This window comes from Calliphora vicina, chromosome 3 (genome assembly GCF_958450345.1).
Source record: "Calliphora vicina chromosome 3, idCalVici1.1, whole genome shotgun sequence".
Lineage (NCBI taxonomy): Eukaryota > Metazoa > Arthropoda > Insecta > Diptera > Calliphoridae > Calliphora > Calliphora vicina.
This window is the reverse complement of record NC_088782.1, coordinates 15,286,307-15,303,255: the sequence shown is the minus strand read 5'-3', so window position 1 is coordinate 15,303,255 and position 16,949 is coordinate 15,286,307. Positions and strand designations below refer to the sequence as shown.

Below are 16,949 nucleotides of genomic sequence, written 5' to 3'. Positions count from 1 at the left end.
ACCAATATTTATTTCGCTCATAATTTTTTATAAGATTTTTTATTATTATTATTTATTTACAGTCACTTATACATCCATATATAGTAAAGAAAGAGAAGAACAAATATGTTAATGATTTGTTTGAAATCCTTGATATTTTATAGGTTTTTTTAATATGTGAAACCTTTAGGATTTTATTAAAATAACCATAAATGCTGTTTCATTAGACAGTTATGGGGGAGTATTTAAATGTGACACAATTTAAAAGCAGTCATTAGACAAGGAATTGGAATAAATTAGTTCAATACAAATTAGTATAACATGTATCACTTTCTGAGTCTATTGAATTATGTCCGTCCGTCTTGCTTACTGGCAACATAGCAAAATCGAAAAAATTTTGAAGGATTTTTGAACCACTACACAATTTTGTTGTATTGTGGTTCCAGTAGTACAAATATTTTCTAAATTCTATGGAGAGGTTTTTTTTTAAAAAATAATTTAAGTAAAATTATAATTTTTTTTTTAAACTTTTCTCAACATAATTAATGATAACTCAAAAAGGGTTAGTCCGATGTTATTAAAATAAACATGCAAAAGTTGAGATTTACTTAAGCTTTAATCCATTTATATATTGCGTTTCAATCGGATCAGTAGTTTCGGAGTAATAATAGCAAATTGAAGCAAAAAAAATATTTTTTATGTGAAAATATAAAATTTTTTTGTTTTAAAAAATCATGAAAAATCGAAAACGACAGAAATTATGCAAACCTATCAATTTATTGCAAAGCCACATGTAATAGGAACAAAATGAGATATCGATCATAAATATCAATTCATTCATTTTGAATTTATTTACAATTAAGTGAATTCGCTAATTTTCACAAAATTTCAGTTTTTTGTTTGATATACATAAAATTGAGTTGTTAATGTTCTTCTTTCGATTAATTGATTTCTGAAAACATTTTCCCCACGCTAAAATTTTATATTTTTTTTTTTTATTTTTTTCGATTTTGACCCATTGTAGGTCCAACTTACTATGGTCTTATATACTTCGTTGCAAATGTCTTTGAAATATCTATCATTAGATATCCATATTGTCTATATTAATGTCTTAGTAATCCAGATATAGGTCAAAAATAGGTAAAAAATCGAGGTTGTCCTGGTTTTTTCCTTATATCTCAGCCATTTGTGGACCGATTTTCTCGATTTTAAATAGCAACCGAGCCGGAAGAATTTCGGAGATATTGATGTATCATTTGTGTATGTAAGTTATTTGGGGGCTTCAGAAAGTTGATTTCAACACACAGTCGGACATGGCTATATCGACTCCGCTATCTATAACGATTCAGAATATATATACTTTGTGGGGTCGCAAATGAAAAATGTAGAAATTACAAACGGAATGACAAACTTATATATACCCTTGCCACTCATGGTGAAGGGTATAAAAATATATTTTTTAAGTGAAAATAGCAAATTTGTTTGTTTTAAAAAAATCATGAAAAATCGATAACGGCAGAAATTGTTCAGATTTTTGGTTTAGCGCAAAGCCACATATAATAGGAATAAAATGATATCGATCATAAAATTCGGTTGATTCTTTTCGGATTTATTTACAATTAAGTTAATTTGCTCATTTTAACAAAATTTTAGTTTTTTGTTTGATATACATAAAATTGAGTTGCTAATGTTCTTCAATTTTATTTGTATCAAAAAAAAGCTAACATTTTTTGAAAATGAGCGAATTCTATTTGTATATTATGTTGTGTTCTGCATTGCCTTTGCATGTCATGTCGACAACGTTTCAAGATCATGGCATGGAGTGACACTAAACACTTTCATATTCAACATATGCAGGGCTTTAATGAACTTTATAAATGCAGTCGTATCGTATTGTCGTAATCGTATTTTTTCCATAAGAGAAACCTATGTTTTACTATTTAATAATTTTTAAGCTTCTTTGAAATTTATAGACAAAAAGATTCCTTTAAATATTTATTTATTTATTTTATGGAAGTATTGCCAACATATTGATTGAATTGTGTGGGGATTTTCTTTTAACAAATATGAAAATGATAGAAAAAAAAAACTATCAAAGAATATTTCTATTAAATAAAATCATATGCACATAAGAGAGGGAAAGAGAGAGTGTGGCAACACACACACATAGAAAAGCAAATATATAAAGCTATTTACTAAGTAAATTTAATATCTTTGATTGATATCCTTGATGCTGTTGCTGTTTTATTATTTATTTATATTTCTATATTTCTTCATATCAATAACTCGATATGAAACGAACTTGTTGACTGAGAAATATTTATGACAACACACACAACCAACCAACCAACCAACCATCAGGAAGCCAGAATGCAAGGATATCGTTACAAGTACCTTATAAATGAAATTGTGAAAAAAAATGAGAAATATTTAGAGCCAGCGTGTAAAAGAGTTGGGGGAAAAACAAACGTTACTTTGAATGTGAATTGTACCTGGGAAATCGAAAATTAAATGGAATTGAAAAATATATTTCTTTACAGTATTTTCCAATTTTTGTTTTTATTTATCTCGGCTTCTATTACGCAGCAGGTGTAAAAGAATATTGGGGTGAAGGGAAAATTGAAATATGAGAAATTGAAATTAAATTTGTTTTCATTTAGAAATTGCAGTAGGAAATAAATAAATGTAAAAAATTCTCAGATAAATATTGAGGAAATGTTATGTTTATACAACTATACATTTCACCACAAGTATTAAGTACAAATAATATTATATTAGATAGAATTTCAAAAACATTTGAAAATATACAAATTGCAGTTCAAACACTATTGGCTTTTAATGAAAAAGACATATACATATGTGCGTGTATGTAAACATATAGCTCGCCAATACAATAGTTGTCAACGAATGCCAAAAGAATAAAATCAAGGGAAAGTACTTAACCCTTTCAGCCACGATTTTATGTTTATACATAAATTTCAAATCGAAACAATTGTATTTTTACTTTAATCAAGGTTAGTTTGTTATAAAAAATAAGAAAAACAAAGGTTTTTTTCTGGAATGAGGTGGTTAGTTTATTAACCACCATGGAGGTTGGCATTAAAACTAATTATGATACAAGTTTTCGTAGCTTGTTAATTTATTTGAAAGCTAATTATTTTGTCTAAATTCTCTGACCAAGAGAAACGATATAGCAAAGTAACACTGATGATGAACTCGGTGTAATTTTTTCAAAAAAAAATATAAATTTCTCAGGCTCATATCTTGCAAACAGTTTGGAATTTTGTGAGTCAAAGTTGTAACCCTTGTCATAAAGAACAAAAATTGTGAACATATAAAATCAAAAAAACTTCATCTTCAAGATCAAAATCGCCAAAAAATTAAAAAAATCGATTTTTTTACCTTTTTTTCCCTGTTCAGGTCCATAGGTAGCAGACTGTTCGAAATTCAAGGAAACAATCAACTACAAAAATGTACCTATGATCTCAATAAATAATTTTCTAGAACATATGAACTTCCTAGGAATGATTCTTAACACCGTTTAGGTAGTTAGTAAGAAAAAACTAAAGGAATTATGTGTTTTGGACCATACACTATTAAATTATTATAAGCTAAAGCATACTTTTAGGCAGCTTTAAAAAAATTTATTTCGTATCTTTTAAAGTTTTTTGCGGTTTTGATCTTGAAGATGAAGTGTTTTTTTATGACAAGGGCTACAACAATTAAAATTTCAAACAGCCTAAGAAAAAGATCACTTTTTTGCAAAAATGACACCGAGGCCCATAAAATAAATTGGGCAAAACTGGGAAACACGGGTCTTTTTTTTGGTCTTTTATCTGTTTTTGGTCCCCATATATTTCGTTTTATACAGTGTATTTAAGCATTTAAAAAACACTTGCTCTTCCTAGCTAATCACTTCTGATTGGTAAAATAACTACTGTCTAAATTGCAGAACAAAAATGTGACTACACCCTACATTACTTGGAGACACTTAAGTAACAATTGACTTCAAGCTAGAGTAGTTAATATAGAACTGAAATTTATTTTGTTTAACTTTTTAAATTCACTTGTTAAACTCCCGCAGCAAAAACTAATTTTTTCAATCTACAAATTCTGCAAAACTGATGCATTATTTTTTTTTTGCTATTGAATTGAATTTGTATAACAACATATTAATAGCTAATTTTTAAATATAAATTCAACAAAAATTTGTTGTCTGCTTAACGGCTTTATTATGAATATATTTGTAAAGGATTATAGACAACCATATCAAAATGTAAGGCATACTTTTAGGTTCAACCAAAAAAAATAATAATAATAATGCTTTCTTACTTGTTTTAAATGCACTTGTTAATACTGCATCATGCAAAAAATAATTTTTTCCAATCTAAATCTACAACTACAAATTTTGCAAAACTGTTGCATTATTTTTCAATATAATTCAATAGCAATATTGAATTACAACTACAAATTTTGCAAAACTGTTGCATTATTTTTCAATATAATTCAATAGCAATATTGAATTGCATTTGTATAACAACATATAAATAGCTAATTTTTAAATATAAATTGAACACAAATTTGTTGTCTACTTTAGGGCTTTATTATGAATATATTTGTAAAGGATTATAAACAACCCTATCAAAATGTAAGGCATACTTTTAGGTTCATTCAAAAAAAAAAATAAACAATAATGCACTTGTTAATACTCTATCTGCAAAAAATAATTTTTCCAATCTAACTCTACAACTATATAATAATGCAAAACTGTTGCATTATTTTATTGCTATTGAATTTGTATAACAACATATTAATAGCTAATTTTTAAATATAAATTGAACAAAAATTTGTTGTATACTTTAGGGCTTTATTATGAATATATTTGTAAAGGATTATAAACAACCCTATCAAAATGTAAGGCATACTTTTAGGTTCAACCAAAAAAGGAAAATAAAATAATATAAACATATTAATCAAAACTGTGTTTAAATAAATATCCAGAAGACATATTATAAATTCATAATAGAATTATTTTTACACAACTATGTTAATACCACACACCACTACCCTAAAATTTATTTAGAAAAGTATTATTTTTCTATTTTCTGCCATGTTACACAAATTATTTTAACAGTTTTACACACAATTTTACACATTTAGGAAAACCCAAAAAGTAATAAAGTTAGAGTGAACAAATACGCACAGCATAATACATAATATTATTAAATCTATTCATTGATTTTGTTGCATTTGCATAAATTTTTGGTTTTGTGTATAAGTTTGTTTGTGGTTATAAATTTTGTGTATAAATAATTTCGTTTCATTTGGCTTTCTTTCACAACAAAATTTTAAGTATATTTTGAATTGATAGAAAGTTTCTTTTTTTTAGCTTAAAAATACATATCAAATTGAAATTATAACTTTGTTATAAAGTAATTTCATCTATACGAAATGAATGATGATATTTTAGCAGATTGATAATTGTGGGTGAAGGGGTAAACAAAGTTTTTGATAAAGTTTTTTTTTGTATTTTTCGAAAAAGGCTTTTATTTTGGAAAAATTTGTCCACAAAGTTGAAAATAATAATAATACCACAAGAAAAAGAGTAAACAAACACTTGAATAAAAAAAATTAGAGCTTATAATGTAGAAAATTGTTATCAAGGTTGTCTCATATTTTTATTTCTAACCTTTTTCCACTAAACCGATTTTAATGATTTTCAATAACAATTTGCTTAGTACCATTATAAACATTCTAGGAAAATTTCATTAATTTTGAGTTTGTATTTGGAACATGACTGTGATTTACACACACACACAGCCAGCCATCGACTTTTTTAATAAGAATCAAGAATATGTTGAATATTAGAACTGAATCAAGCCTAACTTAAAATGCTATACATTAACAATACACAGACAGAGGGATGTAGATAATATGAATTAGAATTTGAAGTGAATTTAAATCAAAGAAACTTCATCTTCAAAATCAAAATCGCAAAAACCTTTAAAAAATTCGAAATAAATTTAGAAATACACTTTTTTAAAGCTGCCTAAAAGTATGCTTTAGTTTATAATAATTTAATACTTTATGGCCCAAAACACTTTATTCCTTTCGCTCTTTCTTACTAACTTATATTGATCTATCTAACGGTGTTAAGAATCATTCCTAGGAAGTTCATATGTTCTAGAAAGTTGTTTATTGAGATCTTAGGTAAATTTCTGTAGTTTATTGTTTCCTTGAATTTTGAACGGTTTCCTATCTATGTACCTCAACAGGGGAAAAAAATCGATTTTTTAATGTTATTTGCGATTTTGATTTTGAAGATGAAGTTTTTTTGATTTTATGTGTTCACAATTTTTGTTCTTTATGACAACTACAACTTTGCCTCAGAGAGTAAATCAAAATTCCGAACTGTTTGCATGATATGAGCCTGAGAAAATGATCACTTTTTTGCAAAAATGACAACGAGGCCCATAAAAAAGTGCATGACTTTGGGCAAAACTGTGAGACACGTTTCATTTTTTTTGGTCTTTTATCACGTAGTTGTTGTCCTATATGGCAATATATATTTTCGTGTTGCACTGTGTAACCAAACAATAAAAATCGACTCTTCTTAAGTTTGCACCCAAAAGTATGCTCTTTATAACAAGTAAATATTAAAGAAACCAACTGCTCTATTGTTAATTGTTATTTTCCTTAAAATTTTAAGTATTTTTCTCTCAAAACCCCTACAACTTCCTACTCACAGAACAAACAAATAACTAAATCTTTAACATATTTTCTACCTGAAAAGTATGCACTTTAAAAGTAGAGTATGATGAAACACAGAAGCCATTCAAATATAATTCTGTAAACAAAATAAATCCTATTAGTGATTAAAAAACTATTTTCCGCTCTATTTTGTGAGCATAGATCTTGAATGGTTGCCATGGCAGCAAACAACTGCTGCATTCAACTACAAAAACTATGCCACGATGTAGGAGTCTTAAATATTTAACATTTTCCTTTTGAAAAAAAAAATAGCATAAATTCTAGGAATTTTATATTTGCAGCATGAAGCATGAAGCACAAAGTCAACAAATTAAAGCTATTAAATATTAAAACAACAAACAAGCCTATATGTATGCTTTAGTTTTCGCTTTTATGCAATAGATAAAATATAGTACATATTTAAAATCAACTAGTTTAAAGAGGATCTTTTGTACTTAATTTCTGTTATTGTCTTAGTTGAGGTAAACATTTTTAAATCAGTTAAATAGAATACGTTTGTTATGCCATTAATTTTTTGAAAGAACTAAATTAATTAAAGGCTGTTGAGTAAAAGGGATAGCAAAACTACAACTGCAATCAAAATTTTAATATTCTTTTCAAAGTAAATATGTAAATATATCTTAAACTGCAATCATTTTTTAATAAAATTTGGGGTCAACTTATGTGTTAGATTTATTTTCTAAAACCCAATAAGTTTATAATCGAATATTCTTGAACAGAAGAATATTTAAAACCTAACCTAAGGCTAAAATAAACCCAAAAATAACGATATATTGCGGCAATATAATAATAAATGCTAAAATTATTATGTACATTCGAATAAAGGTTCAAATATAAAGCATACTAATGGGTGCATAGCTTATAATTTGGGGGCGGATTTTCATGCATTTATAAATAAATTTATGCTCCTAAAGATAGGCAATCTGTTAAATGAAATAGTTATTACAACGAAAAACAACAAAAACACACAGATCAATACTGGTTCTGTTTGTTTGTTTTCATGTTTTAATTATTATTTTTAATAAAGCATATTCTTTGGCGCATAATTTTATTTATAAATGCATGAAAATTCGCCCCCTACTTATAATACAAACAGGCGAATTCATAAACATTGATATTTGATATAGTTTTATTTGTTTAATAAAATAAACTTATAGAAAACAAAGTATTTCTAATTAACTCCAAAAATACAAAGTTATCAACATTTGTTTCAATGTATTTTAATTATTGTTATTTAATTGCAATTACACCTAATTCATTAAATCTTAATATAGTTAAAACTACTATAACTTTGTCTTTTGCAACAAAATCTTTCTTAATAGTTTTTAAAATTTACTTTTATCTATAGTTTACATCATTATTATTGTTAAACACTTCATTAAAATTAATTGTAAATTTTCTATGATAATATTTATAGCATACCTTAAGGCTAATTGCTTGTTAAAGTTTGTCGTTCTAATTTTTCCAAGTTTTGAATTTCTTGCTACTTTGTCTACATTTCAAGGCATTACAAAATGGTTTTTATTAAATTAGATTATAAATAGAAAAAGACCATTTTCTGCCAGACAAAACAATGCAATTCACAATGTATGTATGTGGTAATTGTTATCAACACAATGTGGCCAATAATACAATACAGATAATATTACAAATGTATTGTCTAGCTTAAGGCTAATTATTGTGTATAGCTGTGTGGATTTGGTTATTTGTCTAAGTAATTAAGAACAATATAAATTTAAATTTTCTAACATATATAATATGTATGTGTATAAAAAATCATTTTAAATTGAAATTAAAATAAATAATGTTCAAATTGATAAAAAAAAAATCATGTAAACACTGGTAAATAATTTAAGTGCGCTATAGCTTCCCAATAAGTATCAAAGCCCCAACAATTCAAGCACTTGCTCATTTTGTTGGAATTTGACTTGAATGCAAATGTAATAATGTTTTAAACTGGAAAAATATTTGAAAAAATTAAATATATCTATATATATAAAAAACGGCTAGAGCGATTTGGCTGATTTTTTTTTATTCGATTCGAAATTTTCAGGAGATGGTTTGCAAAGAAAAAAAAATTTAAAAATTACGGCTAAAACCGGCTTTTTTGAGTCCAGTCAACTGTAATAAAAAAACCCCTAAAGTATGCAGTACAAATTTAGATATTTTATTTGCAAATAAATAAGAACAGGCAGAGTTGGAGAAACTTGACGAACTAACATTAGTAAATGCTACCGGGCGAAGCCGGGTGGTCAACTATAATTCAAGGCTTGAATTATACTTTCTTTCAACTTGAATTATAGTAAAAATGCGCTGAACATTGATGTCCCTTCACACACCCACAATTCAAAAAACTACAACAACAAATGAAACAATATCAACATTGTGGCTAGATATCAATAAATATTAGTTTTTTTTTAGTATCAACAAAAATAGATTTTTCTTAAAAATACAAATTTTTTTCGAGGTTAATTCATACTTTGGTTTACAATTTGAAATATACTAAACCGATTTAGCTGATTTTCAATACCAAACTGCTTAGGACAATGATAAACATTCTAGGTATATATCATCATATTCTGTTCCGTACTTTAGATGTAAGCTTGATTTACACTAACGCACCTTGCTAAATCGAATTAAAATAATTCAAAAATACAACTAAGAGGTATTTTAGGATTGTACATGGTATTAAAGTATAACAATGTTAAAAACTGATGTCTTTAAAAATGTTCTCCTTTTGTGTCACAACTTGGAATCTACTCAGCCAATTTAGCTGATTTTCAATACCAAGCTGCTTAGCACAATTATAAACATTCTAGGTAAATCTCATTAATTTAAGTTGTGTACTTTAAACGTGAGCATGATTTACACTAACCGACATAAAAAAATTTCGTTAAAATGGAAAAACAATGAAATGTATTTAAATGTTTTAAAGCTCAGGTATGTTTGGATAGGAATGCAAAGAATTAATCAGCAAAAATATGATGTCTTTACAAAATATAAATGAGTCATAAAGCAGAATGAAACGTATTGCTTTGCAAACTTCCCATACAGATGCTCCAGATCTTTTATAAACTGGAAATTAAGTTTTTTTTCATTAATTTTGTTTTTAGTTTTAACGACAAAAAATTTTTGCTCCAAGTTTAATAAAGAAACTTTAACAAGTATTTAATTAGCCTAAAGGCATGCTATAGATATTTAAAGTTTGTGTTTTCAAACAAAAACTAAATGAAATGAATTGATAAACAATATTAGGAAGAGCAAGTAATAGGAGACAACAGCTATGATTACAAATTATGTAGGCTGTTAGTTTACCAACTTGTTAATGCTTTAAGTATGCTATAATTATTTAAATGTTTGTTATTAAATGAACTAGTTAAATACCCTTAAAGCTTTAAAGATGTGTTAGCAAGAGAACTTTTAATTAAAAGTTTTTTAATTTCAAAATAGGTTATTTATAGTTTTTTTTTATTACTTTTCAAGCCTTAGAATTTGTTCATATTGCAGAAATATTTGACGTAATAGGTATTTAGACCTTCTAAAACTACAGCCTAGCAAATTCCCTATACATATGCTACATATATTGTTTTAAATACAAACATAATGTATGCTCTCTATTTACTTAAATTTGTTCACGATAACTTTAATTTCATTTTATTATTTTACATTTTATTTAAATAAAACTTTCCCATCAATCTTCTAATGCTTTGTATGCATTTTTAATTAAAACAAAAAGCCATTTCTAACAAATGTTTTATCTAAATATTAAAAACTATTTTATTGATAAACTAACTACTCTATATACAAACATAGAGAAATACAATATAAATAAAATTTGTTTAGCATATCAGCAGGCGCAATGATTCAATAAAATCTACTATATAATATTTTATTGCTTGCTAAAGTAAACACATAAACTAAAATGGTTAGAAACAAATATGTAGATAAAAGAATATAAAATAATTTAATTGAAAGAGTGTGGTATTTGAATAAAAATTGTTTAAATATTAAATAAAAGCACTAATTGTTATTAAAACGAACAACTAAAGTGAAAAGGTAAAAAATGAGGTTATAAAAAACAGCTTTTAATGAAATTAAATGCCTACCAAAAATAAAAAGAAAAAAATTTTAATTTCTTAAAATTTCTAAAAAAAAATTTTTTTTTTAGTTTTACAAAAAAAATTAATCCAAATTGAGATTAAATATAATTTTGAGAATTTATTTCCTTATAAAATTTAAGTATAAACTATAATTTCTATTTAAATATACTTGTTTTAAATTTAGTAAAACGTATGAAAAAATATTGCATAATTTTAGGCTAAAATATAAAAAAATAGCTTAAAATTACTAATAATACCCACAAAACTGTGGCTTAATTAAAAAAAATTGTGTGTTAAAAGTATTTTGAGGCTTTATGAAACCACAATATGGAAAAACTAGCCAACAAAGGACCAGTTTTCCCTTTAACATTACAAAAAATACAGCCACAAAATTTACAATAAATTATTTTTTTTGGATCCAAAAACGATATATGATTGATGCTGTAAACATTTAACATTATCAATAACAACAGTAACAACAACAAAATATCAATAAGGTTTTCATTTTTTTTAGAATAAATCATGTCATACAAAAATTTTATGCATAAAATGGTTGACAACTGAAGCATAACTTTAGGCAACATGTATAAAATAAATATATGGTTATCTATACATATGTGTACATAAATATGTACATTAGGAGTGTAACAAAAACATGTGTTCTATGTTATAAACTATAGTATAGTTTGTTTTAGGAGGGCTATACCTTTTCAAAATAAATAGACTGTAGATGTTATGTCGATCTGGATCGAAGGACCAAAAGTTAGAAAAAATTCTAGTATGCTTGGACTTTCCTTGAGATTTCTTTAATGTCATTTAAAGCTGTTTTTTATCATATAACTAACAAAACTGTATGGAGTTGCTTTGTCACAAATATGAGGAAATCAAAAAAAAAAAAAACTAATTTTCTTAAGTCTCCCTATTGAACATCTATGTATCTACCATAGAGTAAATAGCATACAAAAGAGCTTTAAAGTAACAGTTTGTGAAATATACAACAACAAAAGAGCCTGCAAAATAATTGAAATAAAATATACATACATACATACAGATATTTATATTGTTAAAATGTGTAGCATACATATGGGTACAAAATTTATGAAAAATGTATTACATAGTTGTCAAATGATGATGATGTAAACAATAAATGTCATTTATTATTATGTATTATATATTTCAAATATATTTTTCTTTTTTACTAGTTCTTTTAGGGAGTTTTTTATTTAATTTGAAAAATAAAATTTGACAAGAACAAGTCATAATTGATTGGTAAGCAGAAAGGCAAAAGTGAGGGCTTAAAATGATAGCAATTTTTTGTTTGTGTGATTTTTAGCACAATCAATTAAATAGACTTTATTGTGAAAAAAAATTGTGGGTGGTTAAAAACGTTATACAAATTACACAGTTTTCAACATTTATGTCCTTTTACGTACATGAACATGAGTATTTTGAATTTATGTATTTACTGCTCTTTTCTAAACAGTTTTAAAAATACATCAATTGAATTGTTAGCAACATGATGGCTTATACACAATAAACCAACAAGACCAGCAACATTATCAATGTTAACTAGTAAGAAAGTATGGTCGGTCAAGCCCGACCATATAATACCCTACACTAAGTAAAAGAGCAAAAAAATTTGTCTTTTAAAATTTCAATAATTTATATTTTTGAGTGATTTTCGGAAGTGGGGTTATATGGGGGCTATGACCAATTATGGACCGATCACCATGAAATTAGGTCATGTGATTTATGTCTATATTAAAGTTAACTATGTTGAATTTTGTGTGTTTACCAACATTTTTAAGCGATTTATGCACGTTAAAGTGATTTTCGGAAGCGGGTCTATATGGGAGCTATGACTAATTATGGACCGATCATAACAAAATTTGGTGACATGAATTTTGTATATATGAAACTTATTTGGAGCGGAATTTGTGGAGATACATATATAAATTAAACATTTATGACCGATAAAGTCCAATTTCGGGAGGACATTCGTATGGGGGCTAGGTGAAATAATGGACCGATTTCAGCCAGTTTCAATAGGCTTGGTCCTTGAGCCGAAAAAATAATATGTACCAAATTTTATCGAAATATCTTCAAAATTGCGACCTGTACTCTGCACACAAGGTTTACATGGACAGCCAGCCAACCAGACGGACGGACGGACGGACGGACATCGCTTAATCGACTCAGAAAGTGATTCTAAGTCGATCGGTATACTTTAAGGTGGGTGTTAGACTAATATTTTTGGGCGTTACAAACATCTGCACAAACGCATAATACCCTCCCCACTATGGTGGTGTAGGGTATAAAAACGAGTTTCCTTAAAAATATACAAAAATTGCTGGAACTTGTCTCATATTTTGCTTTACATCTTGGAGTCAACTAAACCGATTTAGCTGATTTTCAATAGTAAACTGCTTAGGACAATGATAAACATTCTAGGTAAATCTCTTTAATTTATGTTCTGTATTTTAGACGTGAGCGTGATTGACACTAACGAATATAGCCAAATCGACTAGGAATACCCTTTAAATACCTTGTGTTTATTTTCTTTTCTTCTTAGTCTTAGTCAAACATTTTCAAAGTATTTTGAAATGCGATGTAATTGTTAAAATAACCACAATCGAATAATTTTTAATCATCATTGTCTTCAAAACAACAACAACAAATTATACGATCACCGAAACGAGAGAGTACACGATCAACAAATGGCTCATGCAGTAATTGAATTCTTTCAAGGGCTGTATGGGATTTTGCACTATCTTGTTTCACATGAATATCATTATATTTAGGCAGAAAAAACTTTGTTAACATTTATTGCTTGATCAGCCTCATTTGCACAGTGATTCAAAAACTTTTTATTTAGAAAATAATTCGGTATAGCTCGTGAACGATTGGAGATATGTTAATGAAATTTCACATAGTCAGTGCTGAGGTGTTTTTGAGTTGATTTCTACTTAGATCGCCCATGCCAGCCAAAAAAGTTTGAAGATCAAGAATTGGAGGCATTACTCCATGAAGATTATTGTCAAACTCAATAAGAGCTTGCAAAATTATTGGGAGCTACTCAATCAAAAATTTAAAAAAATTCGCGAGCGGATTCATCCAAATTCAGGAAAATTGGCTACCGTACGAATTGAAGCTGATAGAGCATGAACGACGATTTTGTATATCTGAAATGCTGCTTTAACGCTGTAAAAGAAAATCACTTTTGCACCGAATCATTACTTGTGGTGAAAAATGAATCCATTACGATAACCCGAAGCGTAAGAGATCGTATGTGAAACCTGGCCAACCAGCCGAAATGACACCAAAACCAAATATCCATGTCCCTAAGGTAATGCTCAGCATTTGGTGCTGCTGAAATCTAGCCAGACCATCACAGGGAACCTGTACCGGACGCAACTGATTCGTTTAAAGTGAGCAGTGACCGAAAAACGCCTAGAATATGCGGCCAGACATGAAACTGTAATATTCCATTATGACAACGCTCGGACACATGTTGCAATATCTGTTAAAAAGTATTTAGACAAATGTGGTTGGGAAGTTTTGCCTCACCATCCTTATAGTCCACATCTTGCTCCGTCCTACTACAATTTGTTTCGATCGGTGCTGAACGCTCTCTTCACTTCAGAACAGAGATAAGAAATTGGCTTGATTAGTTCTTGGCCTCAGAAGATAGCAGTTGTTTTGGCGCGGAATTCATAGCAAAAAAACCGATCAAGTTCGTACCTTGTTGATTTTGACATTTTCAGACTATCCCAATAGATCATCAATTATTTCATTAACTCAAACGAACATCAATAACAATAACAAGAAAATCTGTTTAAAAAGTGCTGACTTTCTAACCCTTTGAAAAAATTGAGGATAAAACATGTAGCATATTTTAAGGCAACATCATTTGAGGAAAACGCCATAAAAGTAAATCTTTGTATCGGTAAGGGCTGAGAATTTTCAGCTAATGTGCTAAAAAATATGATTTAGTTTTAATTAACCCATTTCGCTCCGATGTTCGATTTTTCGAACAGTAAAAATAAAATTTTTACTGTTCGAATGCAAATTTCTACAATTACATTAAATTAAAAAAAAGTGTCTAAAAATAGACATTTTTTAAATTAATTTTTAAAAATAGTAAAATAAATAAAATTAAAATAATAAACATGAGGAACTATTGCCAACATATGTAAATGTTTCATAAAATATAAAAACCATGATTTACATGCAAATGCGGGACATCACATATGTTTAAACTTAACTGTTCGAAATTTTGAACTGGCTTTTCTGGACATTTTTTTTGACCAGATATTTGCAATCAAAAGGTCATAATTACCATAAATGGTGTTTTTAACAAGATTTAATTTATAAATGCCTGTTATAATAATTTAAAACTCTAAAACAACATCATAATTCCTCACCTAAAGACCGTTTAACTGCTGCACTCTTGCTGGGCGTGGTCGAACGCCGATAGCCCTCCGAAAGGAAAGCGGGCGGCGGTGTAATGGGAGGCGCCGGTATACCCAAATCACTGATGGGTGAGGTCGAGGCCGATTTTGATTTTGGCGGAAATTCCGTGGTAGGTGAAGAGGTCGATGAGGTAGAGGCCTTATGGCCACCGCCTTCATTGCCATGATACAATTCCAAATGATGACGTTCACAACGACGTCGCCGTCGTATATTGGGAGCTAATGTTTTCATGGTTGTATTGCAATTTCGACTAATGTTGCTGCTGTTAATATTGGGGTTGTTTTCGAATAAACAGGCGGCTGCTTTAGAGCCGTCTTCTTTGGAATTTAATCTTAAGTAGTAGACTTTCAAAAGGGGAACTTGTTGTTGCTGCTGTTGTTGTCGTCGATTTGAGGGTAACAATTGTGGATATTGTTCGTTTTGCTGATAGTGTAACATTTAGGTTAAAATTTAAGGGTTTTAAAAAATATATTTTTATTTATTTTGTCTTTTTTTGGAATAAAATTTGCACACAAAAATAGTTGATATTTTTCCAGTTATTTTTAGTTTCTTTTTGTTTTAAATATAATTTATTTAATGTTTGATTTTTGTTTAAAATAGTAACTTTAATTGTTTTGTTTTTGTTATAATAATTTTGTAATAATTAATATTTAAAACATTTATTTATATTAGTTAATTTGAGTGTATGCGTGTGGAAGCTTATTAGTTTTTATTATTATTTATTTAATTATTTAATTATTTTGTTGTCGTAGTTCTTTTTGTTTAACTTTTATTATATGTTTTTGTATTATTTAAATAGGATTTAATTTATTTTAGTTATAATTTATGTTTTGTTTCTTTTTAATAGTTTTATGTTTTAAAATTCTGCTGTTGTGTGTTGTTTTCAAAATGTTTTTTCTCTGTTGAATTTTTGTAAAACCACAATTATATTTAAGTAAATTAACTTTTTAGTTGTTGTGTTTAATAAAAATGGAAATAAGCTGGTTTTGTTTGGCTTTTTGTACGCTGTAAATCTATTAACAGTTTATAAATATTGATATCAACTTTATTTTTCTTTCTCTATATTTCTATATAAATATTTTTTTGTATAGTTGTTGTATGTAGTTTAAATATATTTTTATATATAATGTCTGTTGTAGAAGCACTTTAGTTGCAAATTATTTATGTTTTTAATTTTCTCTAATAAATATTTTATTTATCAAGTTTATTTTGTTTATACAAATAAATAGCATTATCATAAATATAATTGATTTTTTAAAATCTGTTAAATATGTTTTCTTTGTTATGTTTTTTTTTCTTCTTTAATATAGTATATATATTTGTATGTATATTTAACAATTAGTTGTTTTGATTATTGTTGTTTAAGTTTCTAAAGGAATTTTTTTTAAGAAAAGTTTTATAAATATTTTTCTTTTAAGAGGATAAAAGGATTTTATATGTTCTTTAGCTATTAAATTTCTTAACAATTTTAAATATTGAGTTAGCAAAGAAAACCTCTTTGGTGTAAGCTGATGTATTAGGATTAAAATTAATAAATATAAACATATTTTTTTTTTTAAAAAAGGATTTGCATTTTATAAGGAAAAATGAAGAGAAATTTTACTATAAATAAATAAGTACCTATTT

General features: G+C 27.4%; 2 protein-coding genes across 5 annotated transcripts in view; both read right to left on the bottom strand.

Moving 5' to 3' along the window:
• LOC135954414 (peptidoglycan-recognition protein SB1-like) overlaps positions 1-14,689 on the bottom strand; it is a 170,698-nt gene extending 156,009 nt beyond the window's left edge. Inside the window, exon 1 of the mRNA XM_065504584.1 lies at positions 14,684-14,689. The gene's annotated coding sequence lies outside the window, so the exon portion shown is untranslated. The remainder of the gene's footprint in view (positions 1-14,683) is intronic.
• Positions 1-16,949, bottom strand: part of LOC135954412 (myb-like protein Q) — a 402,184-nt gene that overhangs the window by 130,486 nt on the left and 254,749 nt on the right. The gene's annotated exons all lie outside the window — the stretch shown is intronic.